The 17,217-nt window shown below is 41.4% G+C and overlaps 1 pseudogene; it reads left to right on the forward strand.

Annotated features, from left to right (window-relative positions):
• The first annotated feature begins 1,155 nt into the window (after positions 1-1,155).
• LOC125437514 lies at positions 1,156-2,564 on the forward strand (annotated as a pseudogene).
• Positions 2,565-17,217: the final 14,653 nt, after the last annotated feature.

Consider the following 17,217-nt stretch of genomic DNA (forward strand, 5'->3'; position numbering starts at 1 on the left):
TCGCCATGGATGACACTAGATTCATAGCCACTGAACAAGAGACGGAGTCCACATGGACATTAAAATCCCCCAGGACAATAAGTCTGGGGAACCGCAACGCCCAATTAGCCACCGCCTCCAGCAGCCATGGCAGGCCATCTCCTGGTACGCTAGGCAACCGGTACAACAGGAAGACAGCCAGCTTCTCCACAGTATCCCACTCTAGGCTGACACACTTAATACTCATAACCCTAATTGAATCCTGGACTAGCATCCCCCCCCCCCCCCCCGCCCCCCAACCCTGTGTTCTTGACTGGTGGACACACACAAAACCTGGTGGCGAGACCTCACCCAATGTAACTTTCTCACCATCACAAACCCAGGTTTCAGTGATGCAGGCCAGGTCCATCTGTTGGGCTCCGAGATAGTCTCATAGCATTGCGATCTTATTATTGATGGACCTGGCATTAATTAACACTAGGGATGAAGCAAGGAAAACTTTGGGCCCACTGCCCTCATTCCTTGGGATAGGACAAAGAAGAGAGGAAGATGCTCAAAGAACCTAAAAGCAAACCGTTGGCTGTGGTCAAAAAGACAGAGACTAAAGTAAACTCAGATAAACAACGCACCAGAAAACCAACAGAATTGATGTGATCAGTACACAACAAGCAGCATGACCTTAGCAACTGCAAAGAGTTCAGGGAAAAACCTTATGAAGAACATCTATCCTATGTGAAAGAGCAGAATTTTTTGCTTCAAATGCTGTTCCTTCAAAAATCATATGCATAAAGATTGCAGAGTAAAGGTAAAATGTCAAGAATGTTCCAGTGAAAAACATTGCTCAGCACTACACCGTCCTTTTCCTGTACAGTCACCCCATAAAGAGCCTAAAAAGGCAGAAAAAACTTCTGCAGAACCATCACAACACAAAGTCACCAAAGCTGCTTCAGCAATGTGCACACCCTGTGTGATGGAGCAAAGAAGGTTCGCACCTGCCATCCAATTTGCCTTTCAGATGTGTTTCCAGAAGACTCACCTAGTCAAGCCAAACATGTGTACGTGGTGTTAGATGCACAAAGTGACACTTCGTTGGCAACTCCAGAGTTTTTTGAACTGTTTGACATACAGTGCAAAGAAATAGAATATATCATGACTACGTGCAGTGGGGACAAGGCCATGGCAGGCAGGACAGCCTCAGGATTCGTTCTGCAAGCCATTAATGGCACAAAGCAGTTTAAATTGCCTGCACTTCTCGAATGCCAGCACATCCCCAAAGACGACAAGCAGATTCCTACTAGAACCATTGCAATGCATCATGAGCATCTAAAGCCCATAGCAGATGAAACACCAGAACTTGAAGTGAATGCCAAGATTCTCCTACTCATTGGTTCAGATTGCCCAGATTTATTTGCAGTTGAAGAGCAAGTGAAAGGTCCTTCAGGGTCACCGATTGCCCAGAAGTTGGAACTAGGTTGGACTATCCTAGGCCCAGTCTGCCCGAACTGAAAGAGAATTCCTTCACACACACATACCTTCTGTATGAGCTTCATGCAGAATGAACATCCCTCTCAGATGCCAGACTGTCCAAATCACACCCGGATAGGGCAACAGAAAACAGAAAACTCTGCAGCACCAATGTTTAAAACAACATCACACAACAACCAGCCAGCATTGTCTAAAGAAGACAAACACTTTTTGTCCATTATGGAAAGGAAATGAACCCAAGACCAACTAGGTAACTGGACTGCATCCCTACCCTTTCAAGAGCCAAGAAGCAAGTTGCCAAACAACCACGTTATGGGCATTACAGCACCTGAAAGTTTTGGGGAGTGAACTAGGAGAAAGGTGTGATGAGAGGTTTGATGCACCCTTACATAGTACTGCTATGTCAGTTTATGAAGATGAAAAAAACCCAGTATTTAGAACATGATGAATCCATCAGTAATTCATCTGATAACAGTGTACCTGATGCTCCTGTGACCATCAGCAGGGCAGAAAAATGAAGTCATGTACAGAAAAGCAAAAACTCGCTGTAAAATCTAGGTGAGTGAGAAGAGATGGTACTGAATCAGAACCTGAGATAGATGATTTGATGCCTAAGTTGATTGTTACATCCTCTGTGCAGCAAGAGGAGAGATGTGCACCAGGAAAGGAGATAGAAAACATCACAGATCCAGAAGATGATCTCATAGTAAACAGTTGGCACCCTGGGAGGCTTTCCAGACATGTCACAGAATTGAATATTGTTCTGGACGAGTTTGAGCAAATAACAGGTCAACACAAACAGGAAGTAAAGATGAAAATATGCAGGAAAGCTATTGATAGCTTTTATATTGATTTTAGAGACCTGCTCATCAATTCTAGCATTGAAGCTGAGGAACTGAGAAAAACAAAGTTAAAAAGTGTAAAGAAGACTGGAAAGCTACCTAAAAAGGCTTCATTTGATAGAAGTTAAAGAAGAGCCACTTAGAAATGGATCTCAGCTGAAGAAATTGCAAAGAGAATGTTCTGAACTAAAAAGGAAAATATCCTCTCTCAGAAACAAACAAATGAGGTTAGTCACTACACCAGTTGTTATCCATTAAAAGTGTTTGCAGAGAGAGTTAACCCAAGACATAGAGGACTGGGATCAACCTCTGCCACCTCTTGAACTTTCCAGAGGGAATACTGGAACTCAGTACTTGTTGCATTGGCACAAGTCTGCCTACCAAAGAGACATGAGTTTTTCTCATCCAGCCCATGGTTTCCCAACGGCTGAAGAGACAGACTCTTCAGAGATCCTGAACATTGAACTTTGGTGAACCACAAGCAGTTTGAATTCGGCAATCAAGATTGTTAGTTAGAAGCTTATAGTTAGCATAGTTGATGTTATGTAATAGTGATAGATAGTAATTAAGAGTAGTACAGTAAGAATAGTTAAGTATAATTAATGGATAAAGGTAAAACTTCCAGAGGAAAGACCAAGACCAGCAGAGCCGTGAGGAAGCAAGAGACAGTGTTCCAACTGAAAGAAGCCAGAAAAGGACACAGTTTTGAAGCTCCCACCATCAGAAGTCAAGCAAGTAACCCCCTTAGTCAGAGCCAGGGTGGAGTTAGAGGCTTGTCTTCCTCTGTTAATAAAGCTTTTATTAGAACTGTTAAGACTGGCATGTGTCTCAACCTTTCTGTCCCAACCGAGAACAGGGCACCTCCAACAGAGGCACTGGGGGGGGTGAGGGCGAGGGCAGAACAAAGGTCACGAAGGGCACCAGGGAAGAACATTGTATATGTTTTCCACACTTTATCGTCTTAGATATTATTATAATTATTTCTTTCCAAACTTATATTTTGATTAAAGAGATGGTATCTATAATTCCAAGCTCTTAAATATCTTGCATAAAACTCAGAATAGATGATTCAACAGATGTCTTGTTTCACAGATTAAAAATGTGCCTAAATTAAAAAAAAACACCCCAATTTTATTCTTGTCAGATTTGGTTCAGATTCAAGAGTGCACTTAAGACGCCCTAAGCATCTAGTTAGCTTTCTTGTATAAGGCCATTTAATTCCTGGTGAGAGGTACACCTCAACGTTTTTGGTTTGTTTAGTACACAAGTAATACTATTAGAAAATGTGTGCTTCCATTTTGTTGTTTATTCTAACATGATTATATGCATTCTTAACATAACTAATTCAACATGAAATCATATAATCCGTTATTGGTACCACAGATAATTAAAGGAGAGCAATTATATTATTTCAAATATCTTATCCAAAGATAAGCAGGTCATAAGGAAGCAGCCCCCTTTAAGAAGATGCTCTCAGTCAATACAGCCTCCAATATTTATAGGTTTTTTTAAAAAATTCCTAACAATAACTAGCTGTCCCTCTTGGTAATGGTTACCATACAAGGTTATCTATACTTGATTTTTTTAAAGTGGGCAATATCCATTCTAGAAGGAGAGCTGTATCATCCATTAACACTGTGCTTTGCAGAGCAGCAAACAGGAAAGAACAATATCACAACCACCATCTCTTAGATCAACATGATAAGGTATGTGTTTGTAAGCAGGCAAGGAAGGCAGGGTTTGGCTGAAGACCTGGCATGCAGACTTGTCTACTGTGAAATAAATTTCCTCCTGTGTTTCACACCTAAACAGGTAAGCTCATGATCAATCAGACCCCTCACAGAGTTTGATAAACCACATTGGACAAATGGTTGTATAAGAAGTAAGAATTAGTTGCAGAATTATTCTGAAAGAGATATTGCATCATAAGAACATTAGTGAAATTTATGCTCATCACACCTTCACAACACTTGGATTTATGACCATTGCCATTTTAATGATAGAGAGGAGAGCCTGACCAAAGTTAATTATGAATAAGGCCTTTTGATTTCAATGAGATGTAACATCAAGTAAGCTTGTTGAATACAGAAAACTTGAATTACCATTCAATAGGTTTAGTTAACCCAGGAAGCTAATCTGTAATGCTACTGTCTAGAGTCAATAAAATGTTTGAACAACTACATATGAGATACTCCCCACCCCGCAGAGATTCTTAGGTCACCTGATTCATCTAACATAATTGTTATTGAACAAATAATTAGAAAAACTGAATGAGAATCATTATATATATTATGCAGGAAAAGTGATGCAAACGTTAATAGATTGCAATCCCATTTTGTTGAGTTTTGCTCATAATAGTATAGCCTAATAAAACCTTTTGTCACCTAAAGCCATAGAACGCAAATGAAAAGACAAACAAACAAAGCACTAAGCTAAGGAGAAGGAACAGAAGGAATACCAAATGGCTGCCACCTTCCATTTCCAATGAAAAAAAAGAAAATGACAAGAGCTGTAACAATTTCCTTATAACTAGGACACTATTGCTGTTATAGATTTTCAGTAGTCTTTATTTTTTCACAGAAGTATGATTTTAAGGAAGCAGATATACCCTGCACATTGGCTCACTGCCTCATTCTTACATCTCTGGCAAAGCAATAAACTGCCGCTTGAGTTGTTTAAATGTGGGTGGCAGGCGGCAAGTTATCTCAGAATTTATGGGACAGTTAGAATCCAAGAAAAACGTAATGGATTTTGACAAAAAGAATAACTGACTCATATCTTATGACAGAAAATGTCAATCTGTCTTACGTTTCATCTCTGAGCCCCTCAGAGATTAGAGTGTAGAACAGAGGTTGGAATGTTAGACTACAAATTGTGAGTCCCAGGTTCAAATCCCCACTCTGCCATGGGAGTTGCTGGGAGAATAAAATAAGATGAGAACAATGTAGCCACTCTAGATTCTCATAAGGAGAAAAGTGGGGTATAAATGAAGTAAATAAGTAATAAATAATTATACTTTACTGATTAAGAAACATATCTATCTATATATATAAAAATGGAATCATGCGTTTGTTGCTTTGAGAATAACCCCGCACCTGCTGGCCGAAACGCTCTGAAAATTTCACAGACACTTACTCATTCCCCCGACTGTGTTCTTACGTACCTCCCGCTGTCAGACAACACAGCTGAGCCAGGTAAAACATCTTTTTCTTGGCGCACCAGGCCATGAAGCTGCCTGTGTGTAACTGTCACCTTTAGAATGGTCGTGCCCTTAGAATGGTCGCTCAGATGGCCAGATATGAGCAGTGAAAACAGTACATAGCCAATAACTCGAGTGGACTTGAAATACATACACACGTTGCCATGTGAGATGTCAGGTGGGGTTCCCCCCCTCACACGCAGGTACCTTTCACTCTCTGTGCCTCACCCACTACTACCACACAACACACCTACTCTCATACACATTCAGCGGAGAGGAAAGGGATGGAGGGGGAGGCATGCAAGGGAAGAGAAGTGAGGGAGGCGACAGAGAGTGAGGGGTGGCATGCAAGGGAGGGGAGGGAGTGGGCCCAGCATCTGGATATGACGCACTCACCCTAGCAGAGGTAGATGGAAGAGAGGGAGGGGGAGGGGTGGCATGCAAGGGAAGAGAGAGTGGGAGAGGGAAGGGACGGAGGGGGAGGCAATGCAAGGGAACAGAAGTTAGGGAGGGGAGAGAGTGAGGGGTTGCATGCAAGGGGGAGGGAGGGGGCATAGCATGTGGCTATGAACCACCCACTCTAGCAAAGGGAAAGGGGAGGTAGGTAGGGGGAGGGGTGCCATGCAAGGGAAGAGAAGTGGGGGAGGATGTGGTCACACACATCAATGACATCGCACAGTATCAGCCTGCGTGTTTCCATGAGCACGTACTTCTGGTCTCTGCAATTGATTTGCTGCTACTGTTCCTTTCCCATTTCACCACAATAAACCACAGTAATGCGTAGCCGGGCCCCACTAGTTTTACATAAAAACTCAAAGCCAGAAAGTGCTGAATTAACCCTATCTAGTCCCACATCTTATATCCAACCTGATTCCTCCAGAATTCCTACAAGTAAAGCACATAATCCAGGCTGTGTCATAGTATGATTCAGATGTTTACGTGCTCTAGATATGGAGTGACCCTTTTATCATCATTGCTAATGGCCATTAATGGAACAGTCCTTCTGCCGTTTGTCAAGTCACCTTCTAATACTACCTAAATTAGAGGCCATTACTACATCCTGTGGCAGTGAATTCAGCAAGCTGACTGTTCATTAAATTAAGAACTACTACATTTTGCAGGACCTGTTCAAAACCTAGCCAGTTTAAACAGCCTCTCTGAGGCCCCTTCTGCATATGCTGAATAATGCATTTTCAATCCCCTTTCAATACACTGCAGCTGGATTTTCCTGTCTGGAATAGCAAAATCCACTTGCAAACAACTGTGAAAGTGGATTGAAAGTGATTATTCTGCATGTGCGGAAGGGGCCTGAGTGCTACATTTTGATAAAGGTAGAGGTGTGGAGGGAGTCTACAGCTCCAACTGCTCCCACGATGCTAGCTGGATGCAAGATGATCTCCGCAGCGGGGACAGACACCAGGACCTATAGTCTGCAATCTGGCAGTGGGGCAGATGTGGGAGATGCCTCACTGCTGCCCAAGATCCAGACATACTAGTAATGTTGATGGGGCTCATCTTCTTTCATCTGGTGACGAGGCATGAATGTGGACTTCCACACCTACCCCACCACTGCCTGACCTAGAGCAGTGAAATATCTTGACTCCACTGTATATGATATCAATATTGCACATTGCATTTTTTTATCCATGATCATGTGCACATCAGTAATGCAGGGGAGAAAGCTACACAAATGAACTGAAAAAGCTGCTTCAAATGGCACACACTACTGGGCAACTATAATGGAGTGATGAAGAACTTCACTTCAGAAATAAAATAATACAAATTCAGAGCTATGAAACCAGGTGGAAATCCATATGAAGTTTTTTTTAATGATTTGCTATCTGAATATTGACAGTAGGAAGATTAGGAATTGGGATGAGCACTGATATATTTTCTGATCCATAAAAAGCCTTTTGACATCCTTCACTGGAACAGATTATCCCCTCTCTAACAGAAGACACAAGAATAAGATATAAAGTACATACAATCTAGAAATCATAATTATAGCATATAATACTGGATAAAAAGCCAAGATTTGCAAAGGAATTTATCAAGAGTTCCCACTTTTCCCTGTACATGATTAATATATTCATAAATGATGTAATAAGTAAAATAAAACAAATAATCGCCTACTCATTAAAGTAAATGGGAAGGAAATAAATGGTTTATCCTTTGTTGATCATATGGCACTAATACCATATAATCTAAGCATGGAAAGAAAGCTGCAGAACACAGTAATATAATTACTTCAGTTTTTCAGAATTACAGGCTAAAAATGAAAGAGAATTAACTCCCTGGGGTGTGGAGCTGGACACACAGAGAGCAATTGCAAGAGTACCTGGAAGCAACACAGCGGAGAAAGCAGCTCTAGTTGCATGTGAAGCAGGGACAATAATGGAAGAAAGGAAATAGGCATTTGAAATGTAGGACTTCAGAAGAACATTCAAAGTGAATCAGACAGTAAGGGAAAGCCATGAATATTGATAGGACTGGAGAGCAGGTTGGGATGGAGGATGGGACTGCAAAATGTAAAGGAGAAATGATCAATTATGACAGGCACATCCTAAGAAACGGAGAACTAGTTCAGGACATAATTGAAGAGGAATTGAAGAGGAATTGGAATGAAAAGGGGCAAGTGGAAGCCCCGGCCCACAAAACAAAAGGTAAAAAAGAGTGTGTGTGTGGGTGGGTGGGGAGGTTGGAGACATATGAACATTGGATATATGCAAGAAAAGAGGGGGAATGCTGAACAACAACCTGACTGCCATAGTTGGTTGGAAATTTCTTGTATCTAGACTGGAAAAACTGATTATTCTCTTTTGACTGGATTATATTTGACACCTCTCCTTGTAGCATTCCTCCATTTCTCCCTGCTGAATATTAAACTAGTCTAATGAATGCAAAGTTTTATGAATCTGAGCCACTGAGCTCTGACTCATGTAAGCATAGGTTGAAATAAATTTTGTTTGGTCCTTTCCAAACAGCAAAAATTAAACATTCTGCAGATGTTTTTAAAAGATCTGTTTTGGCATTTTTGTTATTACAGAGTAAGTGTTGCCAGCCAAAATGGCTCTTTTCTCCCATCTGCTGGCCAATGGAGCTCTGGTCAATTTCAGAGTTATGCCCACCATTTTGTGTGCTGCTGCAGAGATTCTCCTGTCTGTCATTTGGTGAAGATTTTCCACAGAGGTTTTCTCTGCTTGAAGCAAATCCATGAGTGATTTCCATGTAAAAAATGAATAAAATTTGTTTTGCCTAGTGATCCGTGAACATGTTATTTTTCCTTTTTTCAGTTTTAAGGAGTATGTCAGCAAGGCTATGAGGACACAAATATCTGCATATTGCAGCTTCCCTAATTATAATAATCAGGATGAAATAGTATTTCAAGACCACAGCATCAGAAATTACACTTGAGCAATTTTTTTATAGGCAAACTGGAGAAGTGGAAATTGAAGTTCATATATATACTTTGGGCAGGCCTGCAAATTTGGGAAAGTCCTATGTAATTTTACCTATTTTAAGGAAGCAGAATTTTCCTCATGTGATATCACAAACTACATTTGAAAATCTCAGTTTCAAAATGCAGTCTTGCTGGAGAGTTCTATGGATACCATGGACCACCAAAAAACAAGTAAAAGGGGTCAAATCTAACCTGAACTGTCCGTAGAAGCAAAAATGACTAAACTGAGGCTATCATACTTTGGTCACATTATGAGAAGACAGGAATCACTGGAAAAGACAATAATGCTAGAAAATTTTGAAGGCAGCAGGAAAAGTGAAAGACCCAATATGAGATGAATTGACTCTATAAAGGAAGCAATGACCTTCAGTTTGTAAGAACTGAGCAAGGCTATTGAAAAGAAATTTGGGAGGACACTTTCATAGGGGTCACCATGAGTCAGGAGCAACTTAACACATATACTTAACACACATGCATGTTGCAAGGAGGCTTCCTGTTCAAACCACAAGCTTGTGTCTTTCTTAGATTTGCAGAACTAGTCACATGGTATGGTTTGGATTTTATTTTTCAAGCATTTCTGACACATTAAATCGATCAATGCAAAAGCAAAGAATCCTGTGGCAACTTGTGGCATATGGTCACTTCCTGCATGAATCTGTTAGAGTATCATAGCACAATGACTACTAGTGTTTCTGCTACTAATTGTGTTCATGTATGATATTATGGGCACTAATTTATGAGCAATTTAGTTTAGACAAGATGGAAATATTTATAGCATGTAAATTATGTAAATTTACAGAAATTTACAGAAGCATTACAGAAATTTACAGACATTTACATATAGTATGTAAATTTACAGAAGCATTATTCAAGAATGATTCTGTAAAAATACTTAAAACGTATTCATTCACCTACCAGTTCATCATGAATTAAAACATCACCCTTTTTGTCTGCTTAAATTAAATTATTTTCTGACTTGTTTTGCTGGTTCCAAAATGTATTTTTTCTTATTTAATTAACAATGGACAAAATCAGCCATCTGTGTTCCCAGAACAGAAATAAATAGAAATATGAATTCAGATGAGAATGCTGCAAGTAGTTTACATTACGTATAAGAAGTCAAATAATCTATGGTACATGCTAGTGAATGTAAAATATCGCTGTACTTTAAAATTCTGGAGATTGTAATAAAGATACATTCACCTTAGTAGCACATTATTAGCAAGTGGTGAGAAGCACTTTAAACAAAAACATAGTGAAAACTATGTGATAAAAAACTGATGGGGGGAAATGCTTTATAGCATAAATTCTTGCAATTTCTCCTTGAGGATCAGAAACATCTTGCTGCCAGTAACTTTTTCATATTTGCAGGATTTACTTTGTTGCCTCAAGAAAAAGTGCTTAATAAAAATAAAACAAAACCCAGAGCTGTGAGTTGTCAACCTTAGGAATTTGCAAATACAGAAAGAAGACACCAAGGACAGGATAATAGGTCAGAGGTCACAATAAAGGTATGGGTTACTGTTTCCATATTTTGTTTAATAGCAGCACACCTGAACAGCTTCATTTTAATGATGAGAAAGGTGACATTAAAGGATGCAACTCTGTAAGAGCTATGGGTTTATTATTATTATGGTAGATTTCACAGCTGCCAGATCTTTAGCTGGTTGTTGGCCATCACAATTTGAACCTCACCCAGAGGCCTAGGAAGTTGTAATGTATCAGCATAGCATTTGTGCGGATCCCAGCAGGGCTGCCTTCTGAATTTGACAGATGTTAATTTTGTCAATTTGAAGACGTTTCAAATGCTGCCCTAGGCCGTTTCTGCACGGGCAATTCATGGCGGCCTGGAGACGGTAAAAACTGAAGGCGGCGTTTCCCCAGAGCGCTTCCCAGCGCTCTTTTGAAGCGCCCGGCGATGGCAACGCTGCCGGCTGAGCGGCAGCAGCTTCATCGCCTCCCCACCCGGCACTCTACCTTCTCCCGGGCCTCCAGTGGCGTCGCCCGAGGAGCCTGGGGACGCCGCCTGGCCCTCGCTTGGCAGCCTGCTTCAGCAGGCGGCGCGGGGCCAGGGAATCCCAAATCTGGAAACTTCGGCGGCGCGGCGGGGCCTGAGCACAAACTTGGTCGGCTGGGCTCAAGGCGGCTCAGCTGGCGCCCGGCTGCCAGCTGCTTCAGGAGACCGTCGCTGTTTCCGCCGCCATCGCGCGAAGCTGGCCCTAGTGTTTTCGGAATATTGGTGCCCAGCGTGCCGATTACCGCACTGTGACGAGCCTCAGCTGGTTTGTGCCATAGAGCAGCTGAAGCTTCAATTTTTCAAATGCGTGGTATCTGGTGACCTTCACAATGTTCTTTTTCCAATGACCCTGCTGTCAGCTGGGGACTTGCCTATGTTGCGACGTGTAATGGTCACTTTCATGTCCTTGATCACGCAGTGATGTCTGGTAATGCTGTGTTTCCAACACTTTGTCCGTTTGGATTCGAAATGTCCCACAGGATCTTGACCTTCTCATTTTCCATTACTTTCTCTGGATGAAATGTTCCCACCAGTTTTTAGCTGTTCTTATGTGTTTGTAATTCTTGCCATAAATTCCAATGTGGATCATCTTGGCCACTGGAGTTGTTTTACCTCTCGCTTTTAGTACTCAAGTCACAAATTGGGTAATCTTTTTTGTAGCAGCTGAAGAGTACATGATCTACTGTTTCATCAGCTTCCTTGGATAATCTGCACTTTGCATCATCCAAGGATTTTTCAATTCTGGCCTTGATCGAATTTGTTCTAATGGCTTGCTTTTCAGCAGCAAAAATCAGGGATTCAGTTTCCCTTTTCAGACTTCCAGTTATTAACCACAGCCAAGAGTCTTTTCGTTTATCCACCTTGTGCTTTGATCTTCTCCAGAAATTGGCCGTTGCAGTGCTTTGTTACATTGCCAGCTTTCAGTCCTCATTTTAATCGACATTTTTTTGTGTATTCTTGTTTTGAAGTTTTCTGGAATCTTCCAGCAAATGTACGTTCTAACAGGGATGCTCTGTCATTTATGCAAAAACACTATGGTAGAATCTGTGTTTACTCTAGAGTATTTGCTCAAATATCAGAGCATTCGCACATCCCTGGTGATGTGATAATGCTGCGGTGGCGAACCAATTAGCCATGCTGGCAGGGGCTGATGGGAATTGTAGTCCATGAACATCTGGAGTACCATAGGTTTGCCACCACTGTGATAGTGTCTCTTCTAGCTTGCACCAGAAATGATATGGTTGAGTTGGCAGAGACACAGGTCTAGGCTTCAGTTTGCTGCTGACTAGTCCCCCTACAAGTCAGCTGAGCAGCTCAGTGTGGGATGAGGGTAGGAAGGCCCCCAAAGTGAAGCATTCCCCATTGACAGGTGGGGTCTGGGAAACCTAGTCTGTATCAGCACTACTGATCCTTAGACAGTGCTGGGGTGGAGTCAGCAGTTGTGGTCCACATTGGTACCAATGACATTGGGAAATGTAGCCGAAGGAGGAGGGTTCATAGGAGGCAGAAATTTAGGCTGCTAGGAAAAAGGTTAAAATCCCAGGACCCCCAAGGTGGCATTCTCCTGAAGAATGCTACCTGTTCCATAGCGCCAGAAGGCTGAGCTAGGCAATTGGCCCAGGAGATACAGGGGTCTCCAATGGAGTGGATGAGAGAAGGTGAGGTGTAAGGCAGAGGGTTTCAGCTTTGTCAGGGAACTTGGGGAACCTTTTGGGATAAGGCGAGGCCTGTACAAAGGGACGGAGCTTCATCTTAACCAAGAGAGAGGAACCAGGCTGCTGGCGCTCAACATTAAAAAAGGTGGCAGAACAGCTTTTAAAACTGATCCTTGGGGGAAAGCCGACCCAGGGAGCTAGAGGTGACTTCGGTTCAGAGATACAGAGTCAACATGGGGAAGCAGACAGAGGAAGGAGGTTTTTTTAAATCCTAACTTCCCACATACAAGTGAGGAACATAGCAATGTGATAGAGTGACGATAGTGTCTACAAAGGCTAGAGGGAGCCAAAACACATAAATCCCAGGTTAGGGACAAGGAGACCAGAGTACTACAAGTGTCTCTATGCTAATGAAGTAGAAGCATTCGACCTAAAATGGGGGGAGGCGCTGGAGTACAAGAGTTTTTGAAGAAGGAGGACATTGATATAAGTGGGCATCCACAGAGACATGTGAATTGGAATGAGGGAGAACCAGTGGGATGCTGTTATCCCAGGTTACAGGCTCTACAGGAAAAGGGATAGGACAGAGCGTATTGGGGGTGGGGTGGCCCTCTCTACATCAAAGGCATAGTGTCACATAACATAGACAATGCAGGAGCCTGATTCACTCTACAGAGAGGAAGCACTGTGGATATCGAGGTACCAGGGGTGAAGCTTATAGTTTAACATTAGGAATATATTATCGTCTCCCTGACCAAAGCACTTTCAAGGAAGGAGTTCTGAGATGGAAAAAGAAATTAGAGAGGCCAACAAAAGCAAAAATGTCATTGGTAATGGTAGATTTTAACTATCCCATAAACTGGAAAAAATGCATGTTCAAGGTCATAGTAAGGAGAGAACATTCCTGGATATGCTAAATGACTTCATGGCTTAGAGCAGATGGTTGTAGAACCAACCAGGGAGAGATGTGATCCTAAGATCTCTAATTCTATGTGGGACCCAGGACAGCCTGGTGCTTGAGGAAGTCCAGTGTTGTTAGTGAGCCGATGATAGGGAACAAGCGACCACAATGCTGTCAGATTCAAGTATCTCTGCATGCGAACAAAGAGTGACAACTACTAATGTAGTTACATTTGCCTTCCAAGAAAGGGAAATTTCTCAAGAGATGAAGAGGGGATAGTGCGCAGGAAGCTGAAAGGGAAAATCAAGAGGAGTCAAAAATGTCCAAGGTGCTTGGAGGTTATTTAAAACACACAGATCTTAAAAGCTCAGCTGGAATGTGTTCCCTTATGAGTTAGGAAAGAGCAGGCGCCCAGTCAAAAAGAAAGCCACCATGGTGATTTAACAAAGGGAGGGTTGAGGGAAATTATTAGAAAAAAAAAAGATGTCTTTGCTAGAAAATGGAAGTCCAACAACTGATGAAAGAATACCAGAGAGAACACAAATGGTGGCAAAGAGAAGCTTAAAGTTAGCTGTAAGGGGAGGCAAAAAAAAGGATTATGAGCGGCGCATGGCTGCGAACATCAAGACTAGCAACAAACAGTTCTTCAAAGTACATCAAAGCAGGGAAGCCAGCTAGGGGAAGCGGTGAAGATCCGTTAGATGATGAAGGAACAAAAGGTGTGCTAAAAGATGACAGGGAGATTGCAAGAGAAGCTGAATGAATTCTTTGCATCTGTCTTCCACCCAAGAGGAGGTGAGAAAAAATTCCTGCCACACCTGAACCCAGAGGCTTCTTAGGAGGAGTGAATCTGAGGAACTTCATGAAGTTGAGTGGTGGAGACAAAAAGGGAAGAAGTTCTGGCAGCCATTGATAAAACTAAATGCTACCAAATCCCCTGGCCCATTTAGTGCATTCATCCAAGAGTTCTTAAAGAGCTCCAAAGCATGAAATTGCTGATGTTCTCACATTAATATGCAACTTATCCCTGAGAATCAGGACTCCATCCTGAAGACTGGAGAGATGGCCAATGTCACACCAATCTTTAAGAGAAAGGGGTCTAGGGGGGGACCCGAGGAGAATTACAAGGCCAGTCAGTTTGACATCTGTTCCTGGTAAATTAAGTAAGAATCTATCATTAAAGATAAAATTATTAAACATGTAGAAAAGCAAGACCTGCTGAGGAAGAGTCAGCATGGCTTTTTTGTGAGAAACAAAGTCCTGTCTTACAAACTTACTAGAGTTTCTTTAGAGGGGTGTAAACAAGACATGTGGATAAGGAGGAACCAGTGGACATTGTCTACTTGGATTTTCCAAAAGGCTTTTGACAAATTTCCTCCTACCAAGAGACTGTTGAGAAAACTCAGCAATGAAGGAATAAGAGGGGAAGTCCTCCTATGGATTAAAAAACTGGTTGAGGAACAGGGAAGCAAAGGGTGGGTATAAATGGGAAGTTCTCACATTAATGGAGATGCTTAGAGGAGTGGTGTCCCCCAAGGATCCGTTTTGGGACCAGTGCTCTTTAACTTTATTCATACAAATGACACCTGGAAGTAGGGGTGCTTGGGTAGTGTGGTGGCCAAGTTTGCAGATGATACCAAATTATGTAGGGTGGTACAGAACCTACAAGCGATTGCGAGAAAGGGAAGAGCTCAGATGAGCTCAAGGACGTTGATAAATTAGGTGGAGTGGTGGGCTAAAGAAATGGCAAATGCAGTTCAATGTAGCAAAATGCAAAGTGATGCACATAGGGGCAAAAAATCCAAACTTCACATACAGCTACAGGGGAGGTCAGTGCTATCAGTCACAGACCAGGAAGAGAGGATTTGGGCGTCTTAGTTGATAGTTCCCATGGGAATGTCCAACTCAATGCATAACAGCTGTGAAAAAAGGCAAACTCTATGCTGGGGATAATTAGGAAAGAGGAGTTGATAATAAAACTGCAAAAGGATTGTCATGCCCTTATATAAAGCAGTGGAATCGCGACCGCACTTGGAGTATACTGTATGTTCAGTTCTGGGTAGCCACATCTCAAAAAGGATATGTGAAGATGATAGAAAAAAGTGCAGAGAAGAACGAAACCTTGAGGATGATTGAGGGACTGGAGCACCTTCCCTATGAGGAGGGAGGCTGGGGAGCGTTTGGGACTCTTTAGTTTGGAGAGGAGACGTCTGAGGGGATATGATTGAAGTCCTATAAAATTATGCATGGGGTAGAAAATGTTGACAGAGGAGAAATTTTTCTCTCTTTCTCACAATACTAGAACCAGGGGCATTCATTGAAAATGCTGGGGGAAGAATTGGGACTAATAAAGGAAACACTTCTTCACGCAACGTGTGATTGGTGTTTGGAATATGCTGCCACAGGAGGTGGTGATGGCCACTAACCTGGATAGCTTTAAAAAGGGCTTGGACAGATTTATGGAGGAGAAGTCAATCTATGGCTACCAATCTTGATCCTCCTTGATCTCAGATTGCAAATGCCTTAGCAGACCAGGTGCTCAGGAGCAGCAGCAGCAGCAGAAGGCCATTGCTTTCACATCCTGCACATGAGCTCCCAAAGGCACCTGGTGGGCCACTGCGAGTAGCAGAATGCTGGACTAGATGGACTCTGGTCTGATCCAGGAGGCTAGTTCTTATGTTCTTATGTTCTTACTGTGTACTTACTAATATACTTTGAGATAGAATTGTTTAAATGAGTGAAGGTTTAAATAATTGATGTGTTTTGTGATTTGCTACTATTATTGTATTGTTCTGATAATTCTGGGATAACAGAAGCATTGTCATTGATTAATAACTGTTACTTATCCTGGCTTTCATAGAGGTGGAAGCATCCCAATAGATATTTTATAGTCATTACATCTACCATATGAGGTGCAGTAAGTTTAATTATGAGTAGGATGTAAATGTAAATTCCTTAATACAACCTGGCAACACAGATTATCCAGCATTAAGATGCTCCAATAACTTTTTTCTTTAAATCCAGTGTTTAACATTATTGACCAAATGTTAGAAAAATATTATAAGAAGCTTTGTCCATAATAAATTGTATTGTTACATTATTTGAAGTTGTACATTTTTCTAATCTTATTTTTGTTCTAAGAGTAGACTGCTTACTACATTCAAAATAAGAATGTAGTAATGTTTTATTCAAAGATCAAGCTTTACATGTCAAAGCAATATAAACTAGATTAAAGAAATATAAAATAGATGCAAGAAACTATCATATTTGATAACAAATAGCAGTCTCTTATGGGTAAACTAATATAGACCAATCTTCATCACAACTGTAATAACATTCTTATATCCAATATAAAAATGTTGGCTTGCTCAGAAATGTCTGAGGAGTGTTAAATACTCATCTTCTAAAAAAATGTTATGTGGTGGGAAAAAAGAGAAGAGATGTAGGTACAAAACAGCATTTCTGATATTATTGGCTCAGAAATGTCTTAGGCCTTTGGGAAGCAAAGGGAATATTTCTTTTTCAAATAAAAGTATTTTATAACACCTCTTCTGGTAAGACAAAAAGATCTAAAAGTCTTTGTCATAAATCCCAAAACATTAACAATAATGCAGAGATGGAACAAGGGAAAAATTAATTATATCACTAATCTTTCGAATACGTGCTATTTTTTTCTTCA

The sequence above is a fragment of the Sphaerodactylus townsendi genome, linkage group LG01 (genome assembly GCF_021028975.2).
Source record: "Sphaerodactylus townsendi isolate TG3544 linkage group LG01, MPM_Stown_v2.3, whole genome shotgun sequence".
Taxonomy (NCBI): Eukaryota; Metazoa; Chordata; class Lepidosauria; order Squamata; family Sphaerodactylidae; genus Sphaerodactylus; species Sphaerodactylus townsendi.